The 22,305-nt window shown below is 45.0% G+C and overlaps 5 non-coding genes across 5 annotated transcripts; 1 reads left to right on the top strand and 4 right to left on the bottom strand.

Annotated features, from left to right (window-relative positions):
• Positions 1-2,233: 2,233 nt before the first annotated feature.
• On the top strand, positions 2,234-2,305 carry trnam-cau (transfer RNA methionine (anticodon CAU)). Its single transcript has one exon. It is a non-coding gene; the product is annotated as a tRNA-Met (tRNA).
• A 1,285-nt stretch (positions 2,306-3,590) lies between these two features.
• On the bottom strand, positions 3,591-3,672 carry trnal-aag (transfer RNA leucine (anticodon AAG)). Its single transcript has one exon. It is a non-coding gene; the product is annotated as a tRNA-Leu (tRNA).
• Positions 3,673-6,141: 2,469 nt separating this feature from the next.
• trnal-aag (transfer RNA leucine (anticodon AAG)) lies at positions 6,142-6,223 on the bottom strand. Its single transcript has one exon. It is a non-coding gene; the product is annotated as a tRNA-Leu (tRNA).
• Positions 6,224-14,820: 8,597 nt separating this feature from the next.
• trnal-aag (transfer RNA leucine (anticodon AAG)) lies at positions 14,821-14,902 on the bottom strand. The gene has a single exon. It is a non-coding gene; the product is annotated as a tRNA-Leu (tRNA).
• A 3,234-nt stretch (positions 14,903-18,136) lies between these two features.
• Positions 18,137-18,218, bottom strand: trnal-aag (transfer RNA leucine (anticodon AAG)). Its single transcript has one exon. It is a non-coding gene; the product is annotated as a tRNA-Leu (tRNA).
• Positions 18,219-22,305: the final 4,087 nt, after the last annotated feature.

The following is a 22,305-nucleotide window of genomic DNA, read 5'->3' as shown; positions in this document are numbered from 1 at the left end:
AGGGTACATAACATTTTGTTGCCTGCTTGCGAGCCGTATTGTATGAAAATTACGTGAACATACCTCAAGCAATCCTTCAATGAACGTGCTCTCCCGAGCACCAGCGACGAACAGGTTTTTCCTCATTTTGTCTCCTCACAGTCACTCACATGCACACGCACACAGAAACAAGACATTGGTGCGGCGCATTGTTGTTGTCGTCACCATCGTAACGAGTGTGTCCCGTCGCATTGACCGGTGACACGTTTTCTGCTTCCACCTCTCGGACAGTGTTTGATTTGACAAGAAAAAGCCCAGTGATGGTAAAAGACGGGATAGGGTGCTATCGGAAAAAATGTCGAGTCGTGTCTGCCCGAGAAACGGCAAGACTTGGAGGCAGTAGTCTGACATAGTGTCATCTAGAAAGACCAAATGTGTCTTGTCGCCTGATCCAGCCATGAGACAACCCGAGCATCCCCGTTGCTGGCGGCTAATATTTGTCAGACGGTAAAAGAGTACATACAAACTGCAATGACCAGAGAGCAGAGTGGTACAGCGGAAGTGTGCTGGGCCCATAACCCAGAGGTCGATTGATAGAAACGGTCCTCTGCTATCTGGAGCTTGCTCTCTGTTATCTCGTGTCTGCTCATAGGATTCTGTGGAACTGCTATCATTTTACGTCTTACTCTTAGTTAAAAATATTGTGCAATTAAGACTTGTCAACTCATTGGCTGAGGCCCACGGGTCGTGAACCTTTCCTCAATTCACTTCTTGCTGAATAAAATAAAATCGTCATTTTTTTCACTGTTCTGTCAATTTAAAATCACTCTGTCAGTACCCATATCGGTGGCACGACAGTTCAGCATGAAAGACAAAGGTATTGACTTTAAGGCAAACACTTTCAGGGGAGCTAATATTTTACGGCGACAAGCAAACAATCCAAACAAAACAGCAAAGAGGTCGACTTTTTTGTGGCCAAAAATATCTATTGTTCCAAGCCCCTTGTCGGAGCCAATGACAAAATAGTAAGACATCAACTATATTGACAAGGAACTGGCAGTGGTGTGATTTTAACCCACGCCTCCTGAGAGACTGGAGCCTTAACCCAGCGCCTTGGACCGCTCAGCCACACTACCTGAAAACCTCATCTTTGTAAGGGGAATTTTATTGGTAAATGTAAGCCAGACCAAGGTAAAATAATGGGATCAACGGACTTCCCAATCACAGCCAACCTTGACATGAAATATGTGGAAAGCAGAGCTCCTAAATCTCTTAAGACTACAACTGCAATTCATTGGCTGAGAGAATATTCTTCTTATGCCTAGATCAAACAAAACGATTTTAAATCCAATATTGGCCCGATTAGCTATCGCAGCCAATTTTCCAGATCGGGTCCCGACATATGTCGGGAACGACAAAACTTCTTGTTGTGTGATATAAACCACGACAAACGATTTGGCCCTACGACGCCAAAATGATCTGGCAAATTGTTTTCCTTGGATATCTTCCGTGCAGTGTGAAATATCAACAACTCTCCGGCAGCGCAACTTGATGGAGACCAGTAGGATTGTGTATTGTAACCGCCGCATCTCCTCCAGTGCTTGCCATTGTCAACATACTTCCGCGCCGTTGTTCACATTTATTCTCATGCACAAACCAATGTTTACCGTCGCTTTAGGGCATGATTCGACGTGACGCCGCCATTTTTATGTACAACCGTATGTGCTTGCGCTTGCTAGGGTACATAACATTTTGTTGCCTGCTTGCGAGCCGTATTGTATGAAAAGTACGTGAACATACCTCAAGCAATCCTTCAATGAACGTTCTCTCCCGAGCACCAGCGACGAACAGGTTTTTCCTCATTTTGTCTCCCCACAGTCACTCACATGCACACGCACACAGAAACAAGACATTGGTGCGGCGCATTGTTGTTGTCGTCACCATCGTAACGAGTGTGTCCCGTCGCATTGACCGGTGACACGTTTTCTGCTTCCACCTCTCGGACAGTGTTTGATTTGACAAGAAAAAGCCCAATGATGGTAAAAGACGGGATCGGGTGCTATCGGAAAAAATGTCGAGTCGTGTCTGCCCGAGAAACGGCAAGATTTGGTGGCAGTAGTCTGACATAGTGTCATCTAGAAAGACCAAATGTGTCTTGTCGCCTGATCCAGCCATGAGACAACCCGAACATCCCCGTTGCTGGCGGCTATTTGTCAGACGGTAAAAGAGTACATACAAACTACAATGCCCAGAGAGCAGAGTGGCGCAGCGGAAGCGTGCTGGGCCCATAACCCAGAGGTCGATGGTTCGAAACTATCCTCTGCTATCTGGAGCTTGCTCTCTGTTATCTTTTGTCTGCCCATAGGATGCTGTGGAACTGCTATCATCGTGAACCTTTCCTCAATTCACTTCTTACTGAAAAAAAAAAAACATTTATTCACTGTTCTGTCAATTTAAAATCACTCTGTCAGTATCCATAGAGGTGGCACAACAGTTCAGCGTGAAAGACAAAGGTAATGACTTTAAGGCAAACACTTTCAGGGGAGCTAATATTTTACGGCGACAAGCAAATAATCCAAACAGAACGGCAAAGAGCTCAACTTTTTTGTCCAATATTGGCCCGATTAGCTATCGCAGCCAATTTTCCATTTTTACGTACAACCGTATGTGCTTGCGCTTGCTAGGGAACATAACATTTTGTTGCCTGCTTGCGAGCCGTATCGTATGAAAAGTACGTGAACATACATCAAGCAATTCTTCAATGAACGTTCTCTCCCGAGCACCAGTGACGAACAGGTTTTTCCTCATTTTGTCCCCCCAGTCACTCACATGCACACGCACACACAGAAACAAGACATTGGCGCGGCGCATTGTTGTTGTCGTCACCATCGTAACGAGTGTGTCGCGTCGCGTTGACCGGTGACACGTTTTCTACTTCCACCTCTCGGACAGTGTTTGATTTGACAAGAAAAAGCCCAGTGATGGTAAAAGACGGGATAGGGTGCTATCGGAAAAAATGTCGAGTAGTGCCTGCCCGAGAAACGGCAAGATTTGGTGGCAGTAGTCTGACATAGTGTCATCGGGAAAGACCAAATGTGTCTTGTCTCCTGATCCAGCCAAGACACAACCCGAACATCCCCGTTGCTGGCGGCTGATATCCTCTGCTATCTGGAGCTTGCGCTCTGTTATCTTGTGTCTGCTCATAGGATGCTGTGGAACTGCTACCATTTTACGTCTTCCTCTTCGTGAGAAATATTGTGCAATTAAGACTTGTCAACTCATTGGCTGAGGCCCACGGGTCGTGAACCTTTCCTAATTCACTTCTTACTGAAAAAAAATAAATAAATCGTCAGTTTTTTCACTGTTCTGTGAATTTAAAATCACTCTGTCAGTACCCATATCGGTGGCACGACAGTTCAGCGTGAAAGACAAAGGTAATGACTTTAAGGCAAACACTTTCAGGGGAGCTAATATTTTACGGCGACAAGCAAATAATCCAAACAGAACGGCAAAGAGCTCTACTTTTTTGTGGCCAAAAATATCTATTGTCCCAAGCGCCTTGTCGGAGCCAATGACAAAATATTAAGATATCAACTATATTGACAAGGAACTGGCAGTGGTGGGATTTGAACCCACGCCTCCTGAGAGACTGGAGCCTTAATCCAGCGCCTTGGACCGCTCGGCCACACTACCTGAAAACCCCATCTTTGTAAGGGGAATTTTATTGGTAAATGTAAGCCCGACCAAGTAAGTAAAATGATGGGATCCCCGGACTTCCCTATCATAGCCAACATTGACATGAAATATGTGGAAAACAGAGCTCCTAAGTCACTTAAGACTACAACTGCAATTCATTGGCTGAGAGAATATTCTTCTTATGCCTAGATCAAACAAAATGATTTTACGTCCAATATTGGCCCGATGAGCTATCGCAGCCAATTTTCCAGATTGGGTACCGACATATGTCGGGAACAACAAAACTTCTTGTTGTGTGATATAATCCACGACAAATTATTTGGCCCTACGACGCCAAAATGATCTGGCAAATTTTTTTGGGGGGATATCTTCCATGCAGTGTGACATATCAACAACTCTCCGGCAGCGCAACTTGATGGAGACCAGTTGGATTTTGTATTGTAACCGGCGCATCGCCTCCAGTGCTTGCCGTTGTCAACATACTTGCGCGCCGTTGTTAACATTTATTCTCATGCACAAACCAATATCGAAGCTTTAGGGCATGATTCGACGTGACGCCGCCATTTTTACGTACAACCGTATGTGCTTGCGATTGCTAGGGTACATAACATTTTGTTGCCTGCTTGCGAGCCGTATCGTATGAAAAGTACGTGAACATACATCAAGCAATTCTTCAATGAACGTTCTCTCCCGAGCACCAGTGACGAACAGGTTTTTCCTCATTTTGTCCCCCCACAGTCACTCACATGCACACGCACACACAGAAACAAGACATTGGCGCGGCGCATTGTTGTTATCGTAACGAGTGTGTCACGTCGCGTTGACCGGTGACACGTTTTCTGCTTCCACCTCTCGGACAGTGTTTGATTTGACAAGAAAAAGCCCAGTGATGGTAAAAGACGGGATAGGGTGCTATCGGAAAAAATGTCGAGTCGTGTCTGCCCGAGAAACGGCAAGACTTGGAGGCAGTAGTCTGACATAGTGTCATCTAGAAAGACCAAATGTGTCTTGTCGCCTGATCCAGCCATGAGACAACCCGAGCATCCCCGTTGCTGGCGGCTAATATTTGTCAGACGGTAAAAGAGTACATACAAACTGCAATGACCAGAGAGCAGAGTGGTACAGCGGAAGCGTGCTGGGCCCATAACCCAGAGGTCGATTGATAGAAACGATCCTCTGCTATCTGGAGCTTGCTCTCTGTTATCTTTTGTCTGCCCATAGGATGCTGTGGAACTGCTATCATCGTGAACCTTTCCTCAATTCACTTCTTACTGAAAAAAAAAAAACATTTATTCACTGTTCTGTCAATTTAAAATCACTCTGTCAGTATCCATAGAGGTGGCACAACAGTTCAGCGTGAAAGACAAAGGTAATGACTTTAAGGCAAACACTTTCAGGGGAGCTAATATTTTACGGCGACAAGCAAATAATCCAAACAGAACGGCAAAGAGCTCAACTTTTTTGTCCAATATTGGCCCGATTAGCTATCGCAGCCAATTTTCCATTTTTACGTACAACCGTATGTGCTTGCGCTTGCTAGGGAACATAACATTTTGTTGCCTGCTTGCTAGCCGTATCGTATGAAAAGTACGTGAACATACATCAAGCAATTCTTCAATGAACGTTCTCTCCCGAGCACCAGTGACGAACAGGTTTTTCCTCATTTTGTCCCCCCAGTCACTCACATGCACACGCACACACAGAAACAAGACATTGGCGCGGCGCATTGTTGTTGTCGTCACCATCGTAACGAGTGTGTCGCGTCGCGTTGACCGGTGACACGTTTTCTACTTCCACCTCTCGGACAGTGTTTGATTTGACAAGAAAAAGCCCAGTGATGGTAAAAGACGGGATAGGGTGCTATCGGAAAAAATGTCGAGTAGTGCCTGCCCGAGAAACGGCAAGATTTGGTGGCAGTAGTCTGACATAGTGTCATCGGGAAAGACCAAATGTGTCTTGTCTCCTGATCCAGCCAAGACACAACCCGAACATCCCCGTTGCTGGCGGCTGATATCCTCTGCTATCTGGAGCTTGCGCTCTGTTATCTTGTGTCTGCTCATAGGATGCTGTGGAACTGCTACCATTTTACGTCTTCCTCTTCGTGAGAAATATTGTGCAATTAAGACTTGTCAACTCATTGGCTGAGGCCCACGGGTCGTGAACCTTTCCTAATTCACTTCTTACTGAAAAAAAATAATAAATCGTCATTTTTTTCACTGTTCTGTGAATTTAAAATCACTCTGTCAGTACCCATATCGGTGGCACGACAGTTCAGCGTGAAAGACAAAGGTAATGACTTTAAGGCAAACACTTTCAGGGGAGCTAATATTTTACGGCGACAAGCAAATAATCCAAACAGAACGGCAAAGAGCTCTACTTTTTTGTGGCCAAAAATATCTATTGTCCCAAGCGCCTTGTCGGAGCCAATGACAAAATATTAAGATATCAACTATATTGACAAGGAACTGGCAGTGGTGGGATTTGAACCCACGCCTCCTGAGAGACTGGAGCCTTAATCCAGCGCCTTGGACCGCTCGGCCACACTACCTGAAAACCCCATCTTTGTAAGGGGAATTTTATTGGTAAATGTAAGCCCGACCAAGTAAGTAAAATGATGGGATCCCCGGACTTCCCTATCATAGCCAACATTGACATGAAATATGTGGAAAACAGAGCTCCTAAGTCACTTAAGACTACAACTGCAATTCATTGGCTGAGAGAATATTCTTCTTATGCCTAGATCAAACAAAATGATTTTACGTCCAATATTGGCCCGATGAGCTATCGCAGCCAATTTTCCAGATTGGGTACCGACATATGTCGGGAACAACAAAACTTCTTGTTGTGTGATATAATCCACGACAAATTATTTGGCCCTACGACGCCAAAATGATCTGGCAAATTTTTTGGGGGGGATATCTTCCATGCAGTGTGACATATCAACAACTCTCCGGCAGCGCAACTTGATGGAGACCAGTTGGATTTTGTATTGTAACCGGCGCATCGCCTCCAGTGCTTGCCGTTGTCAACATACTTGCGCGCCGTTGTTAACATTTATTCTCATGCACAAACCAATATCGAAGCTTTAGGGCATGATTCGACGTGACGCCGCCATTTTTACGTACAACCGTATGTGCTTGCGATTGCTAGGGTACATAACATTTTGTTGCCTGCTTGCGAGCCGTATCGTATGAAAAGTACGTGAACATACATCAAGCAATTCTTCAATGAACGTTCTCTCCCGAGCACCAGTGACGAACAGGTTTTTCCTCATTTTGTCCCCCCACAGTCACTCACATGCACACGCACACACAGAAACAAGACATTGGCGCGGCGCATTGTTGTTATCGTAACGAGTGTGTCACGTCGCGTTGACCGGTGACACGTTTTCTGCTTCCACCTCTCGGACAGTGTTTGATTTGACAAGAAAAAGCCCAGTGATGGTAAAAGACGGGATAGGGTGCTATCGGAAAAAATGTCGAGTCGTGTCTGCCCGAGAAACGGCAAGACTTGGAGCCAGTAGTCTGACATAGTGTCATCTAGAAAGACCAAATGTGTCTTGTCGCCTGATCCATCCATGAGACAACCCGAGCATCCCCGTTGCTGGCGGCTAATATTTGTCAGACGGTAAAAGAGTACATACAAACTGCAATGACCAGAGAGCAGAGTGGTACAGCGGAAGCGTGCTGGGCCCATAACCCAGAGGTCGATTGATAGAAACGATCCTCTGCTATCTGGAGCTTGCTCTCTGTTATCTCGTGTCTGCTCATAGGATTCTGTGGAACTGCTATCATTTTACGTCTTACTCTTAGTTAGAAATATTGTGCAATTAAGACTTGTCAACTCATTGGCTGAGGCCCACGGGTCGTGAACCTTTCCTCAATTCACTTCTTGCTGAATAAAATAAAATCGTCATTTTTTTCACTGTCAATTTAAAATCACTCTGTCATTACCCATATCGGTGGCACGACAGTTCAGCGTGAAAGACAAAGGTATTGACTTTAAGGCAAACACTTTCAGGGGAGCTAATATTTTACGGCGACAAGCAAACAATCCAAACAAAACAGCAAAGAGGTCGACTTTTTTGTGGCCAAAAATATCTATTGTCCCAAGCCCCTTGTCGGAGCCAATGACAAAATAGTAAGACATCAACTATATTGACAAGGAACTGGCAGTGGTGTGATTTTAACCCACGCCTCCTGAGAGACTGGAGCCTTAACCCAGCGCCTTGGACCGCTCAGCCACACTACCTGAAAACCCCATCTTTATAAGGGGAATTTTATTGGTAAATGTAAGCCAGACCAAGGTAAAATAATGGGATCAACGGACTTCCCAATCACAGCCAACCTTGACATGAAATATGTGGAAAGCAGAGCTCCTAAATCTCTTAAGACTACAACTGCAATTCATTGGCTGAGAGAATATTCTTCTTATGCCTAGATCAAACAAAATGATTTTAAATCCAATATTGGCCCGATTAGCTATCGAAGCCAATTTTCCAGATCGGGTCCCGACATATGTCGGGAACGACAAAACTTCTTGTTGTGTGATATAATCCACGACAAACGATTTGTCCCTACGACGCCAAAATGATCTGGCAAATTGTTTTTTTTTGATATCTTCCGTGCAGTGTGACATATCAACAACTCTCCGGCAGCGCAACTTGATGGAGACCAGTAGGATTGTGTATTGTAACCGGCGCATCTCCTCCAGTGCTTGCCATTGTCAACATACTTCCGCGCCGTTGTTCACATTTATTCTCATGCACAAACCAATGTTTACCGTCGCTTTAGGGCATGATTCGACGTGACGCCGCCATTTTTATGTACAACCGTATGTGCTTGCGCTTGCTAGGGTACATAACATTTTGTTGCCTGCTTGCGAGCCGTATTGTATGAAAATTACGTGAACATACCTCAAGCAATCCTTCAATGAACGTTCTCTCCCGAGCACCAGCGACGAACAGGTTTTTCCTCATTTTGTCTCCCCACAGTCACTCACATGCACACGCACACAGAAACAAGACATTGGTGCGGCGCATTGTTGTTGTCGTCACCATCGTAACGAGTGTGTCCCGTCGCATTGACCGGTGACACGTTTTCTGCTTCCACCTCTCGGACAGTGTTTGATTTGACAAGAAAAAGCCCAGTGATGGTAAAAGACGGGATAGGGTGCTATCGGAAAAAATGTCGAGTCGTGTCTGCCCGAGAAACGGCAAGACTTGGAGGCAGTAGTCTGACATAGTGTCATCTAGAAAGACCAAATGTGTCTTGTCGCCTGATCCAGTCATGAGACAACCCGAGCATCCCCGTTGCTGGCGGCTAATATTTGTCAGACGGTAAAAGAGTACATACAAACTGCAATGACCAGAGAGCAGAGTGGTACAGCGGAAGCGTGCTGGGCCCATAACCCAGAGGTCGATTGATAGAAACGATCCTCTGCTATCTGGAGCTTGCTCTCTGTTATCTCGTGTCTGCTCATAGGATTCTGTGGAACTGCTATCATTTTACGTCTTACTCTTAGTTAGAAATATTGTGCAATTAAGACTTGTCAACTCATTGGCTGAGGCCCACGGGTCGTGAACCTTTCCTCAATTCACTTCTTGCTGAATAAAATAAAATCGTCATTTTTTTCACTGTCAATTTAAAATCACTCTGTCATTACCCATATCGGTGGCACGACAGTTCAGCGTGAAAGACAAAGGTATTGACTTTAAGGCAAACACTTTCAGGGGAGCTAATATTTTACGGCGACAAGCAAACAATCCAAACAAAACAGCAAAGAGGTCGACTTTTTTGTGGCCAAAAATATCTATTGTCCCAAGCCCCTTGTCGGAGCCAATGACAAAATAGTAAGACATCAACTATATTGACAAGGAACTGGCAGTGGTGTCATTTTAACCCACGCCTCCTGAGAGACTGGAGCCTTAACCCAGCGCCTTGGACCGCTCAGCCACACTACCTGAAAACCCCATCTTTGTAAGGGGAATTTTATTGGTAAATGTAAGCCAGACCAAGGTAAAATAATGGGATCAACGGACTTCCCAATCACAGCCAACCTTGACATGAAATATGAGGAAAGCAGAGCTCCTAAATCTCTTAAGACTACAACTGCAATTCATTGGCTGAGAGAATATTCTTCTTATGCCTAGATCAAACAAAATGATTTTAAATCCAATATTGGCCCGATTAGCTATCGCAGCCAATTTTCCAGATCGGGTCCCGACATATGTCGGGAACGACAAAACTTCTTGTTGTGTGATATAATCCACGACAAACGATTTTGCCCTACGACGCCAAAATGATCTGGCAAATTGTTTTTTTTTGATATCTTCCGTGCAGTGTGACATATCAACAACTCTCCGGCAGCGCAACTTGATGGAGACCAGTAGGATTGTGTATTGTAACCGGCGCATCTCCTCCAGTGCTTGCCATTGTCAACATACTTCCGTGCCGTTGTTCACATTTATTCTCATGCACAAACCAATGTTTACCGTCGCTTTAGGGCATGATTCGACATGACGCCGCCATTTTTATGTACAACCGTATGTGCTTGCGCTTGCTAGGGTACATAACATTTTGTTGCCTGCTTGCGAGCCGTATTGTATGAAAAGTACGTGAACATACCTCAAGCAATCCTTCAATGAACGTTCTCTCCCGAGCACCAGCGACGAACAGGTTTTTCCTCATTTTGTCTCCCCACAGTCACTCACATGCACACGCACACAGAAACAAGACATTGGTGCGGCGCATTGTTGTTGTCGTCACCATCGTAACGAGTGTGTCCCGTCGCATTGACCGGTGACACGTTTTCTGCTTCCACCTCTCGAACAGTGTTTGATTTGACAAGAAAAAGCCCAGTGATGGTAAAAGACGGGATAGGGTGCTATCGGAAAAAATGTCGAGTCGTGTCTGCCCGAGAAATGGCAAGATTTGGTGGCAGTAGTCTGACATAGTGTCATCTAGAAAGACCAAATGTGTCTTGTCGCCTGATCCAGCCATGAGACAACCCGAACATCCCCGTTGCTGGCGGCTATTTGTCAGACGGTAAAAGAGTACATACAAGCTACAATGACCAGAGAGCAGAGTGGCGCAGCGGAAGCGTGCTGGGCCCATAACCCAGAGGTCGGTGGATCGAAACCATCCTCTGCTATCTGGAGCTTGCTCTCTGTTATCTTTTGTCTGCCCATAGGATGCTGTGGAACTGCTATCATTTTACGTCTTACTCTTCATCAGAAAATTTGTGCAATTAAGACTTGTCAACTCATTGGCTGAGGCCCACGGGTCGTGAACCTTTCCTCAATTCACTTCTTACTGAAAAAAAAAAATCATTTATTCACTGTTCTGTCAATTTAAAATCACTCTGTCAGTATCCATAGAGGTGGCACAACAGTTCAGCGTGAAAGACAAAAGTAATGACTTTAAGGCAAACACTTTCAGGGGAGCTAATATTTTACGGCGACAAGCAAATAATCCAAACAGAACGGCAAAGAGCTCAACTTTTTTGTCCAATATTGGCCCGATTAGCTATCGCAGCCAATTTTCCATTTTTACGTACAACCGTATGTGCTTGCGCTTGCTAGGGAACATAACATTTTGTTGCCTGCTTGCGAGCCGTATTGTATGAAAAGTTCGTGAACATACCTCAAGCAATCCTTCAATGAACGTTCTCTCCCGAGCACCAGCGACGAACAGGTTTTTCCTCATTTTGTCTCCCCACAGTCACTCACATGCACACGCACACGCACACAGAAACAAGACATTGGTGCGGCGCATTGTTGTTGTCGTCACCATCGTAACGAGTGTGTCCCGTCGCATTGACCGGTGACACGTTTTCTGCTTCCACCTCTCGGACAGTGTTTGATTTGACAAGAAAAAGCCCAGTGATGGTAAAAGACGGGATAGGGTGCTATCGGAAAAAATGTCGAGGAGTGTCTGCCCGAAAAACGGCAAGATTTGGTGGCAGTAGTCTGACATAGTGTCATCGGGAAAGACCAAATGTGTCTTGTCTCCTGATCCAGCCAAGAGACAACCCGAACATCCCCGTTGCTGGCGGCTGATATCCTCTGCTATCTGGAGGTTGCGCTCTGTTATCTTGTGTCTGCTCATAGGATGCTGTGGAACTGCTACCATTTTACGTCTTCCTCTTCGTGAGAAATATTGTGCAATTAAGACTTGTCAACTCATTGGATGAGGCCCACGGGTCGTGAACCTTTCCTAATTCACTTCTTACTGAAAAAAAAATAAAATCGTCATTTTTTTCACTGTTCTGTCAATTTAAAATCACTCTGTCAGTATCCATAGAGGTGGCACAACAGTTCAGCGTGAAAGACAAAGGTAATGACTTTAAGGCAAACACTTTCAGGGGAGCTAATATTTTACGGCGACAAGCAAATAATCCAAACAGAACGGCAAAGAGCTCTACTTTTTTGTGGCCAAAAATATCTATTGTCCCAAGCGCCTTGTCGGAGCCAATGACAAAATAGTAAGACATCAACTATATTGACAAGGAACTGGCAGTGGTGTGATTTTAACCCACGCCTCCTGAGAGACTGGAGCCTTAACCCAGCGCCTTGGACCGCTCAGCCACACTACCTGAAAACCCAATCTTTGTAAGGGGAATTTTATTGGTAAATGTAAGCCAGACCAAGGTAAAATAATGGGATCAACGGACTTCCCTATCATAGCCAACATTGACATGAAATATGTGGAAAACAGAGCTCCTAAATCACTTAAGACTACAACTGCAATTCATTGGCTGAGAGAATATTCTTCTTATGCCTAGATCAAACAAAATGATTTTACGTCCAATATTGGCCCGATGAGCTATCGCTGCCAATTTTCCAGATCGGGTCCCGACATATGTCGGGAACAACAAAACTTCTTGTTGTGTGATATAATCCACGACAAACGATTTTGCCCTACGACGCCAAAATGATCTGGCAAATTGTTTTTTTTTGATATCTTCCGTGCAGTGTGACATATCAACAACTCTCCGGCAGCGCAACTTGATGGAGACCAGTAGGATTGTGTATTGTAACCGGCGCATCTCCTCCAGTGCTTGCCATTGTCAACATACTTCCGTGCCGTTGTTCACATTTATTCTCATGCACAAACCAATGTTTACCGTCGCTTTAGGGCATGATTCGACATGACGCCGCCATTTTTATGTACAACCGTATGTGCTTGCGCTTGCTAGGGTACATAACATTTTGTTGCCTGCTTGCGAGCCGTATTGTATGAAAAGTACGTGAACATACCTCAAGCAATCCTTCAATGAACGTTCTCTCCCGAGCACCAGCGACGAACAGGTTTTTCCTCATTTTGTCTCCCCACAGTCACTCACATGCACACGCACACAGAAACAAGACATTGGTGCGGCGCATTGTTGTTGTCGTCACCATCGTAACGAGTGTGTCCCGTCGCATTGACCGGTGACACGTTTTCTGCTTCCACCTCTCGAACAGTGTTTGATTTGACAAGAAAAAGCCCAGTTTTGTAAAAGACGGGATAGGGTGCTATCGGAAAAAATCTCGAGTCGTGTCTGCCCGAGAAATGGCAAGATTTGGTGGCAGTAGTCTGACATAGTGTCATCTAGAAAGACCAAATGTGTCTTGTCGCCTGATCCAGCCATGAGACAACCCGAACATCCCCGGTGCTGGCGGCTATTTGTCAGACGGTAAAAGAGTACATACAAGCTACAATGACCAGAGAGCAGAGTGGCGCAGCGGAAGCGTGCTGGGCCCATAACCCAGAGGTCGGTGGATCGAAACCATCCTCTGCTATCTGGAGCTTGCTCTCTGTTATCTTTTGTCTGCCCATAGGATGCTGTGGAACTGCTATCATTTTACGTCTTACTCTTCATCAGAAAATTTGTGCAATTAAGACTTGTCAACTCATTGGCTGAGGCCCACGGGTCGTGAACCTTTCCTCAATTCACTTCTTACTGAAAAAAAAAAATCATTTATTCACTGTTCTGTCAATTTAAAATCACTCTGTCAGTATCCATAGAGGTGGCACAACAGTTCAGCGTGAAAGACAAAGGTAATGACTTTAAGGCAAACACTTTCAGGGGAGCTAATATTTTACGGCGACAAGCAAATAATCCAAACAGAACGGCAAAGAGCTCAACTTTTTTGTCCAATATTGGCCCGATTAGCTATCGCAGCCAATTTTCCATTTTTACGTACAACCGTATGTGCTTGCGCTTGCTAGGGAACATAACATTTTGTTGCCTGCTTGCGAGCCGTATTGTATGAAAAGTTCGTGAACATACCTCAAGCAATCCTTCAATGAACGTTCTCTCCCGAGCACCAGCGACGAACAGGTTTTTCCTCATTTTGTCTCCCCACAGTCACTCACATGCACACGCACACGCACACAGAAACAAGACATTGGTGCGGCGCATTGTTGTTGTCGTCACCATCGTAACGAGTGTGTCCCGTCGCATTGACCGGTGACACGTTTTCTGCTTCCACCTCTCGGACAGTGTTTGATTTGACAAGAAAAAGCCCAGTGATGGTAAAAGACGGGATAGGGTGCTATCGGAAAAAATGTCGAGGAGTGTCTGCCCGAAAAACGGCAAGATTTGGTGGCAGTAGTCTGACATAGTGTCATCGGGAAAGACCAAATGTGTCTTGTCTCCTGATCCAGCCAAGAGACAACCCGAACATCCCCGTTGCTGGCGGCTGATATCCTCTGCTATCTGGAGGTTGCGCTCTGTTATCTTGTGTCTGCTCATAGGATGCTGTGGAACTGCTACCATTTTACGTCTTCCTCTTCGTGAGAAATATTGTGCAATTAAGACTTGTCAACTCATTGGATGAGGCCCACGGGTCGTGAACCTTTCCTAATTCACTTCTTACTGAAAAAAAAATAAAATCGTCATTTTTTTCACTGTTCTGTCAATTTAAAATCACTCTGTCAGTATCCATAGAGGTGGCACAACAGTTCAGCGTGAAAGACAAAGGTAATGACTTTAAGGCAAACACTTTCAGGGGAGCTAATATTTTACGGCGACAAGCAAATAATCCAAACAGAACGGCAAAGAGCTCTACTTTTTTGTGGCCAAAAATATCTATTGTCCCAAGCGCCTTGTCGGAGCCAATGACAAAATATTGAGATATCAACTATATTGACAAGGATCTGGCAGTGGTGGGATTTGAACCCACGCCTCCTGAGAGACTGGAGCCTTAACCCAGCGCCTTGGACCGCTCAGCCACACTACCTGAAAACCCAATCTTTGTAAGGGGAATTTTATTGGTAAATGTAAGCCAGACCAAGGTAAAATAATGGGATCAACGGACTTCCCTATCATAGCCAACATTGACATGAAATATGTGGAAAACAGAGCTCCTAAATCACTTAAGACTACAACTGCAATTCATTGGCTGAGAGAATATTCTTCTTATGCCTAGATCAAACAAAATGATTTTACGTCCAATATTGGCCCGATGAGCTATCGCTGCCAATTTTCCAGATCGGGTACCGACATATGTCGGGAACAACAAAACTTCTTGTTGTGTGATATAATCCACGAAAAATTATTTGGCCCTACGACGCCAAAATGATCTGGCAAATTTTTTTGGGGGGATATCTTCCGTGCAGTGTGACATATCAACAACTCTCCGGCAGCGCAACTTGATGGAGACCAGTTGGATTTTGTATTGTAACCGGCGCATCGCCTCCAGTGCTTGCCGTTGTCAACATACTTGTGCGCCGTTGTTAACATTTATTCTCATGCACAAACCAATATCGAAGCTTTAGGGCATGATTCGACGTGACGCCGCCATTTTTACGTACAACCGTATGTGTTTGCGATTGGTAGGGTACATAACATTTTGTTGCCTGCTTGCGAGCCGTATCGTATGAAAAGTACGTGAACATACATCAAGCAATTCTTCAATGAACGTTCTCTACCGAGCACCAGTGACGAACAGGTTTTTCCTCATTTTGTCCCCCCACAGTCACTCACATGCACACGCACACACAGAAACAAGACATTGGCGCGGCGCATTGTTGTTATCGTAACGAGTGTGTCACGTCGCGTTGACCGGTGACACGTTTTCTGCTTCCACCTCTCGGACAGTGTTTGATTTGACAAGAAAAAGCCCAGTGATGGTAAAAGACGGGATAGGGTGCTATCGGAAAAAATGTCGAGTCGTGTCTGCCCGAGAAACGGCAAGACTTGGAGGCAGTAGTCTGACATAGTGTCATCTAGAAAGACCAAATGTGTCTTGTGGCCTGATCCAGCCATGAGACAACCCGAACATCCCCGTTGCTGGCGGCTATTTGTCAGACGGTAAAAGAGTACATACAAACTACAATGACCAGAGAGCAGAGTGGCGCAGCGGAACCGTGCTGGGCCCATAAACCAGAGGTCGATGGAACGAAACCATCCTCTGCTATCTGGAGCTTGCTCTCTGTTATCTCGTGTCTGCTCATAGCATTCTGTGGAACTGCTATCATTTTACGTCTTACTCTTAGTTAGAAATATTGTGCAATTAAGACTTGTCAACTCATTGGCTGAGGCCCACGGGTCGTGAACCTTTCCTCAATTCACTTCTTGCTGAATAAAATAAAATCGTCATTTTTTTCACTGTTCTGTCAATTTAAAATCACTCTGTCAGTACCCATATCGGTGGCACGACAGTTCAGCGTGAAAGACAAAGGTATTGACTTTAAGGCAAAAACTTTCAGGGGAGCTAATATTTTACGGCGACAAGCAAACAATCCAAACAGAACAGCAAAGAGGTCGACTTTTTTGTGGCCAAAAATATCTATTGTCCCAAGCCCCTTGTCGGAGCCAATGACAAAATAGTAAGACATCAACTATATTGACAAGGAACTGGCAGTGGTGTGATTTTAACCCACGCCTCCTGAGAGACTGGAGCCTTAACCCAGCGCCTTGGACCGCTCAGCCACACTACCTGAAAACCCCATCTTTGTAAGGGGAATTTTATTGGTAAATGTAAGCCAGACCAAGGTAAAATAATGGGATCAACGGACTTCCCAATCACAGCCAACCTTGACATGAAATATGTGGAAAGCAGAGCTCCTAAATCTCTTAAGACTACAACTGCAATTCATTGGCTGAGAGAATATTCTTCTTATGCCTAGATCAAACAAAATGATTTTAAATCCAATATTGGCCCGATTAGCTATCGCAGCCAATTTTCCAGATCGGGTCCCGACATATGTCGGGAACGACAAAACTTCTTGTTGTGTGATATAATCCACGACAAACGATTTGGCCCTACGACGCCAAAATGATCTGGCAAATTGTTTTGTTTGGATATCTTCCGTGCAGTGTGACATATCAACAACTCTCCGGCAGCGCAACTTGATGGAGACCAGTAGGATTGTGTATTGTAACCGGCGCATCTCCTCCAGTGCTTGCCATTGTCAACATACTTCCGCGCCGTTGTTCACATTTATTCTCATGCACAAACCAATGTTTACCGTCGCTTTAGGGCATGATTCGACGTGACGCCGCCATTTTTATGTACAACCGTATGTGCTTGCGCTTGCTAGGGTACATAACATTTTGTTGCCTGCTTGCGAGCCGTATTGTATGAAAAGTACGTGAACATACCTCAAGCAATCCTTCAATGAACGTTCTCTCCCGAGCACCAGCGACGAACAGGTTTTTCCTCATTTTGTCTCCCCACAGTCACTCACATGCACACGCACACGCACACAGAAACAAGACATTGGTGCGGCGCATTGTTGTTGTCGTCACCATCGTAACGAGTGTGTCCCGTCGCATTGACCGGTGACACGTTTTCTGCTTCCACCTCTCGGACAGTGTTTGATTTGACAAGAAAAAGCCCAGTGATGGTAAAAGACGGGATAGGGTGCTATCGAAAAAAATGTCGAGGAGTGTCTGCCCGAGAAACGGCAAGATTTGGTGGCAGTAGTCTGACATAGTGTCATCGGGAAAGACCAAATGTGTCTTGTCTCCTGATCCAGCCAAGAGACAACCCGAACATCCCCGTTGCTGGCGGCTGATATCCTCTGCTATCTGGAGGTTGCGCTCTGTTATCTTGTGTCTCCTCATAGGATGCTGTGGAACTGCTACCATTTTACGTCTTCCTCTTCGTGAGAAATATTGTGCAATTAAGACTTGTCAACTCATTGGATGAGGCCCACGGGTCGTGAACCTTTCCTAATTCACTTCTTACTGAAAAAAAAAAAAATCGTCATTTTTTTCACTGTTCTGTCAATTTAAAATCACTCTGTCAGTATCCATAGAGGTGGCACAACAGTTCAGCGTGAAAGACAAAGGTAATGACTTTAAGGCAAACACTTTCAGGGGAGCTAATATTTTACGGCGACAAGCAAAAATTCAAACAGAACGGCAAAGAGCTCTACTTTTTTGTGGCCAAAAATATCTATTGTCCCAAGCGCCTTGTCGGAGCCAATGACAAAATATTAAGATATCAACTATATTGACAAGGAACTGGCAGTGGTGGGATTTGAACCCACGCCTCCTGAGAGACTGGAGCCTTAATCCAGCGCCTTGGACCGCTCGGCCACACTACCTGAAAACCCCATCTTTGTAAGGGGAATTTTATTGGTAAATGTAAGCCCGACCAAGTAAGTAAAATGATGGGATCCCCGGACTTCCCTATCATAGCCAACATTGACATGAAATATGTGGAAAACAGAGCTCCTAAATCACTTAAGACTACAACTGCAATTCATTGGCTGAGAGAATATTCTTCTTATGCCTAGATCAAACAAAATGATTTTACGTCCAATATTGGCCCGATGAGCTATCGCTGCCAATTTTCCAGATCGGGTACCGACATATGTCGGGAACAACAAAACTTCTTGTTGTGTGATATAATCCACGACAAATTATTTGGCCCTACGACGCCAAAATGATCTGGCAAATTTTTTTGGGGGGATATCTTCCGTGCAGTGTGACATATCAACAACTCTCCGGCAGCGCAACTTGATGGAGACCAGTTGGATTTTGTATTGTAACCGGCGCATCGCCTCCAGTGCTTGCCGTTGTCAACATACTTGTGCGCCGTTGTTAACATTTATTCTCATGCACAAACCAATATCGAAGCTTTAGGGCATGATTCGACGTGACGCCGCCATTTTTACGTACAACCGTATGTGTTTGCGATTGCTAGGGTACATAACATTTTGTTGCCTGCTTGCGAGCCGTATCGTATGAAAAGTACGTGAACATACATCAAGCAATTCTTCAATGAACGTTCTCTCCCGAGCACCAGTGACGAACAGGTTTTTCCTCATTTTGTCCCCCCACAGTCACTCACATGCACACGCACACACAGAAACAAGACATTGGCGCGGCGCATTGTTGTTATCGTAACGAGTGTGTCACGTCGCGTTGACCGGTGACACGTTTTCTGCTTCCACCTCTCGGACAGTGTTTGATTTGACAAGAAAAAGCCCAGTGATGGTAAAAGACAGGATAGGGTGCTATCGGAAAAAATGTCGAGTCGTGTCTGCCCAAGAAACGGCAAGACTTGGAGGCAGTAGTCTGACATAGTGTCATCTAGAAAGACCAAATGTGTCTTGTCGCCTGATCCAGCCATGAGACAACCCGAACAGCGTGCTGGGCCCATAACCCAGAGGTCGATGGATCGAAACCATCCTCTGCTATCTGGAGCTTGCTCTCTGTTATCTTTTGTCTGCCCATAGGATGCTGTGGAACTGCTATCATTTTACGTCTTACTCTCCATCAGAAAAATTGTGCAATTAAGACTTGTGCAAACATGCAAACTCCACACAGGCAGGGCCGGTCCTCAGAACTGTGAGGCTGACGCTCTAACCAGTCGACACCGTGCCGCCTATCCATCCATCCATCCATTTTCTGAGCCGCTTCTCCTCACTAGGGTCGCGGGGGTGCTGGAGCCTATCCCAGCTGTCATGGGCAGGAGGCAGGGTACACCCTGAACTGGTTGCCAGCCAATCACAGGGCACATACAAACAAACAACCATTCACACTCACAGTCACACCTACGGGCAATTTAGAGTCTCCACTTAATGCATGTTTTTGGGATGTGGGAGGAAACCGGAGTGCCCGGAGAAAACCCACGCAGGCACGGGGAGAACATGCAAACTCCACACAGGCGGTGCCGGGGATTGAACCCAGTCCTCAGAACTGTGAGGCTGACGCTCTAACCAGTCGCCCACCGTGCCGCCCCGTGCCGCCTAATGTAATCAAAAAACTAAAAATAAAAAGTGAGGTGACCATTCCGCGAAACTCACAAGGCCATTGTTTTTTGCTATACAGTCCACAAAACGGCTGGCAGAGCAGGCATGTAGATCGCCCAATGATTGCCGGTGCCCTTGTCATGCAACTATATATTCCTTGTGACGATGACCGTGTGACGAGCAATGGCCAGAAGTAACCGCATTGCTGGTCGAGAAGAAACCAAATAGGAAAAACCCGACATTATGATCACCAGCCTCACGTGCCACCGGGGTGGGGGGAAGTCTCAGGCCCAGCCTCCTTGCGAGGAGAACCTCCAACCTTGACATGCGGCTGGGGTCCTCAGTGGTCAGCTCCTGGTAACGGCAGTTACTTTTGGAGGGGGCCACAGCGCAGCGCTTTACCTAAGGCTGAGTTGGCCTTTTTTATAGTTAAATCCAACTATTAAATGTTACACCTAAATCATAAACCTAAATGTTAAATGTAAATTGAAATTATTACTTTTCAATGTTAAATATATATCTAAATATAAAACTTAAATCTAAATGTTAATTTATATCCAAATGTTAAATGTAAACATCCATCCATCCATTTTCTGAGCCGCTTCTCCTCACTAGGGTCACGGGCGTGCTGGAGCCTATCCCAGCTATCATCGGGCAGGAGGCGGGGTACACCTTGAACTGGTTGCCAGCCAATCGCAGGGCACATACAAACAAACAACCATTTGCGCTCACATGCACACCTATGGGTAATTTAGATATAATATTAAATCTAAATGTTAAATATACATCTTAATATAAATGAGTTCTGAGGACCGGGGTTCAATCCCCGTCCCCGCCAGTGTGGAGTTTGCATGTTCTCCCCGTGCCTGCGTGGGTTTTCTCCGGGCACTCCGGTTTCCTCCCACATCCCAAAAACACGGTAGGTTAATTGAAGTCTCTAAATTGCCCCTCGGTGTGAATGTGAGTGCGGATGGTTGTTTGTTTGTATGTGCCCTGCGATTGGCTGGCAACCAGTTCAGGGTGTACCCCGCCTCCTGCCCAAAGATAGCTGGGATAGGCTCCAGCACTACCCTTGTGAGGATAAGCGGCTCAGGAAATGGATGATATATAGTGGGCAAAGGCCCGCCGAAACCTGACAGTCTCTCTCGTCGAGTTGTTGGCAGCAACTCCTCCCAGACCTGGTAGTGGTTCCACCTCTCCAACCTGGATGCTTCCCGTATATATATATATATATATATACACACACACACACACACACACACACACAAGGTCTGTATCCATACACCAAGTTAGCGATACGGTACATATCACAGATTCTGACGGTTTCGATACACAATTTTTGGGATGGTTGCAAGAGAATTTTTAAAAATATATTTCTTTATTCAGAACACTTCGATAAATGGTTATAATATATACATATATATTATAAATATCCATCCATCTATTTTCTGACCCACTTATCTTCTCTGGGGTCGCGGGTATCTCAGCTGACTAGACTATTGGACTATTTTGGAATTAGTACATAGAGTAAGAGATCGAATTGATTCGATCGTTGGTGGTCAAAGAATATGATACGAATACTGGAAATTAAATAACAAAACATGTAAAAATTAAGACACTTTTGTCTTTTGTGTTTAAAAATACTAACACCCAACTAGGGTCACACTCCTTTTATTTCTTTTTTGGTCACACTTTTTGTGATAAAATGTTCTGTCCTGGCAGTCCCAGTCGCAGTCACAAGCACCGCTACTGTACTTAGTTTGCATCAGTGTCACGGACCAACTGCTTCGTGATTCTATTTGTGGCCGTTGTACGGTGCCATCCGGTGATCGGTCACCGGTTCAAATAACTACAGTTTTTTTTTGTGTGTGTGTGTACAAGTTGACACATGATTGTTAAGTTAGATAAATATGCTTTCAAATAACGTAACGAATAAATACTGTTACCATTGTGTATATTTGAAGTGCATTGCAGTATTATTATGGTCCACATGGAGTCGTCATTTTCACATGCATGACTCAACACAGGTACAATGCAGAAATGTGTAAATGAATGTGTGTTTATTGCTCGGTCAAAATCACTATATAATCACAGTGAATTGATCCTTGATCCTTTATCATTTTAAGTCACTTGGTTCAGTACGGCCTTTGCTCAAAACATCGTGATCGGACATTTAAACAGCAGTAGAAGCAAGTCCTATGTAACAGACATAAAGACAGATGATGGAGATGATTTATCCCTCCCCAATTTTAAATGCATCAATAAGTGTACCTTGAGGGTCACATGGACAACAATTAAGTATAAATGAACAGCATAGAGCAGTGGTTCTCAAAGTGTGGAATGGTGCGGGTTGCCTCTTTTGGTATCTGAAAAAAAATCCCAATTAAATATTCAAACTGCATATTGTCACAGCGGTTTCCTTTTCTTAAACACA

This window comes from Phyllopteryx taeniolatus, unplaced genomic scaffold, assembly GCF_024500385.1.
Source record: "Phyllopteryx taeniolatus isolate TA_2022b unplaced genomic scaffold, UOR_Ptae_1.2 contig_110, whole genome shotgun sequence".
NCBI classification, from domain to species: Eukaryota; Metazoa; Chordata; class Actinopteri; order Syngnathiformes; family Syngnathidae; genus Phyllopteryx; species Phyllopteryx taeniolatus.
Note: the sequence above shows the minus strand (reverse complement) of the source record. Positions and strands in the feature narration are given on the sequence as shown.